The sequence below is a fragment of the Poecilia formosa genome, unplaced genomic scaffold, assembly GCF_000485575.1.
Source record: "Poecilia formosa unplaced genomic scaffold, Poecilia_formosa-5.1.2 Scaffold1625, whole genome shotgun sequence".
NCBI lineage: Eukaryota > Metazoa > Chordata > Actinopteri > Cyprinodontiformes > Poeciliidae > Poecilia > Poecilia formosa.
The window spans coordinates 2,368-5,738 of NW_006801564.1; the positions used below are offsets into that span (position 1 = coordinate 2,368).

At 38.8% G+C, this 3,371-nt stretch overlaps 1 long non-coding RNA gene across 1 annotated transcript; it reads left to right on the plus strand.

Moving 5' to 3' along the window:
• Window positions 1-2,746: 2,746 nt before the first annotated feature.
• On the plus strand, window positions 2,747-3,321 carry LOC107835325 (uncharacterized). Its single transcript, XR_001661133.1, has 2 exons — window positions 2,747-2,890; window positions 3,221-3,321. It is a non-coding gene; the product is annotated as an uncharacterized LOC107835325 (long non-coding RNA).
• Window positions 3,322-3,371: the final 50 nt, after the last annotated feature.

The following is a 3,371-nucleotide window of genomic DNA, read 5'->3' on the forward strand; positions in this document are numbered from 1 at the left end:
AAGTGGTTAATATGCTGCTCCGGTCGGACAACAACTTCAAATGTGTAAGCTATGCTCCACTGTTGGCCTCCATGTTTACTTCTGCAAACACTAAGCACTTCTTTTTATGGTGGTTGGCAGAACACTGACGCTATTGCGCCCTCTAATGCGCATGCGGGACACTTTCAAGTCGTTGCCCGTTCACATACACATGTGCAGAACATATGTTCACACGGATGTTCAATGTATGTGTTCTGCATATGTGCAGAACAATAAGGTCGATATGTGCAGAACAACACTGTCAAACATATGTGAAACCCTGAAAAAAAAACACAAAATGTTCCAAAGTATTTTTGGTGTAGGTATCTTATTACACATGAAATAAAACAAAAATAGCTTTTCAGCAATATATGGAAGCTTGTTTTGAGTCGGTGGTTTCTTAATATTGATGAAAAAGTTCTAGTTCAACTGGTAGAACGTTCACCAGTTGAACTTTCTACCAGGTCGCATATGTTTGGCAGTGTGAATGGCACCGGCCAAAAAAAAAATCCTATTTTACAAAAAAAAAAAAAAAAAATCAAAATTGGGTCACTTCAGGCTGCAGTGTGAACGCAGCCAAAAAGTGGTCTCGAGACCAAGACCGGTCTCAAGTACTGCAACACTACGCAGAGCATTACAAGGACAAAGAACGGCTCTCAGTGAGGCTCCAGTCCTATCTTCTTAGTAAAGAGCCGTCCAGAGGAATCGGATCGTTTGTGAATGTCTCATTACTATATTGCAGACTTTGGTCAGCGTTGTCCCATACATCCGACACATCAGTCAACACCTCCGCACAATAATTCAGCGTAGTCACTGACAGCTTTTTTTTTCCATCACAAATGCAACATATGTGTCTCTGTACAGCTAGCTTTGCTAACATCACATCCAGAGAGCTTATCTGTCTTTGAGCTTCTTTTCTAAGTGACGAAAAATGTTAGACATAGTCCAAAAGTCTGTGAAAGAGAAGTGCTGTTGAATTAGCTGTCACCATCGGATTACTGATTATTTATGTAATGCAATTCTATCACTAGCGACAGATGTCTGCCGCTCAGAGAATATCACTACACTGTCTTAGAGTGTTGCGTGCGAGTGAAAGGGGGAGGTGAGTTTAAAATCCTATTTACAGTTTTCCAGTCAACAGTGGAAGATAAAAAACATGCAAAAATTACATGATTTTTTTGTTTTTTGACTGTTGTAACCATTAAACAATCTCCCCTTCAGTTCATCCTTAGAAGTAAAGATACATTGTTGATATTACCATTATGAAATAACTTGTAATTAAGTATTTGCAAGACTCAATGTAATTTCCACAGGTGGCGTAGTGTTGTCAGCAGCTGCTGAAAGTAACTATAAAAGTTACTTTTTCAAGGAGTAATCAGTAATCTGATTAAAGTTATTTTTTCCAAAGTAACTATGCCATCACTGTTGATGAGTGCTATAATCAAAATAATATATATCAAATATGATGGTCAGTGCTTCATTTATTATGGTTCAAAATCAGTTCTAAACATGTAGGTCTTTGGTCTAGATAAGTCCCACTCAAACTGTGGTCCGCGGGCACCCCCTAGGGTCCGCGAGGTACTGCATGTAAACTACCGTTTATTTGCCGTGATGTGAGGTCAAAGTACCACGCTATAGTTAGCTTACCAAAGGATTGTGTTAAAAATAATCACGTTAATCTGGCTTAAAACGGGTTACTCAAAAGAAAAGGTACAGATACTGGTGAAAAGAAAACAACTCCAGGACTACACAGAGGAACCTGAGTCGTAGCTGCTGAATGTTGAGGTTCATAGGTAATTTCTCAACCTACATAAAAGAACCCCAGCAACGCATATTAGTTTTCAATCAAGCTTTTGCAAAAGAGCAGAGAAGACTCAGCAAACTGCTCCTCCAAGTCGTTCAATGGATGTTCTGAAATCTTTCAGTTAGAACTTGTCTTTATTGTCAGAGAAGAGAGAGATAAAAAGAAAAGGCAAGTTTTGTCTCTACCACAGGTCATCTAGTCCTTTCTCATGAGAGCGATTTCTCCCAAGGATGGGGAGAACAATCTGTTATTAGAGATAATCAAGCTGCAGATACATTCTGTGAGTGGATCAAAACTTTTCAACACAGCAGTCAAAAGTTTTAACACACACAGTAAAAAGCTAACACTTCTAAATGTAAATCAAAATAGTAATATAAGACTACTAAGATAAGAGTGATCAATGTAAAACTACTAATGTAAGAATGATAACACAATAATTCTAACGGAGGTGTCCTTCACTAGCGAATGGATTCCTTTGAACGGTTAGCGATAGGAATCGCTCCAGTTAGTCAGAACTGTTCTTTGTTTTTATTACTTTGTTTGGTAATGAATGATGCTCTATTTTCAGGTCAACAGCTATTCTTACTTTTATTTAATAAAAAAATCTTAAATGACATTAAATAAACTAACAATTAAGTCTATTTTCTCAGTGTAAGGACTTTAGAACTGGGCCAGTCTTCCTGGTTTTAATGAGGAAGCCAGCAGCAGCATTCTGGATCAGCTGCAGCTTTCTGATTGATTTTTTTAATTTTTTTTTAGGCAGACCTCTGATCACTGTTGCAGTAATAAATGCAACAGACTAAAGATAAATGCATGGATGACTTTCTCTACATTTTGCTGGGATGTTATTCCTTTAATTCTGGAAATGTTCTTTAGGTGATAGAAGGCTGACTTTTTTAGTCTGAAGTGGAGCAGGTACATGGAGCCTAGGTGTTGACCAGTTTCTCTTCTGTCAGGAGGCAGCGGATTTTGGGGGAATCATCAGCTCCATGACTGAAGACCTGAAGAAGATCAGAGATGATGCTCAGAGCGTCCAACATTGTCTGTCTGAACAGACAGACGCTGCAGGTACACACATACTCCACAGACAATCCGATACACAATACAGATCCATGCAAATGTGCACATCAGATTTAAACACATCTAAAAGAAATTCCAGCTCCTCTGTGGGGAATCTTATTGCATTTTTCTGAAAAGGGGTAAATACCAGGACCTGTTGGACAGACTGGAAAACTGTTGATTTATACCACGATAACACACTGGAAGGAAACAAGAAGACATGAGAACTGATCCATTAATTTAGAACTGGACAAAACAGTCCAGTTCTACATTTACATGACAGACTTTCTTGGATAAATTCCTCATGATTTTATTTTTTGTGCTGCTTTATGCCTGCAGAGTTGGAGACGCTGCGGTTAGAGAAGCTGCAGTCTCATGAGCAGTTGCAGGAAGCCATGAAGGTTAGTGTTTAGACAGAGACTGACTTTGTGAATTCTGGAGTAGAGATCATGCGGAAATAAAATGAGCATTGACCAGTGTCATCTCTGAG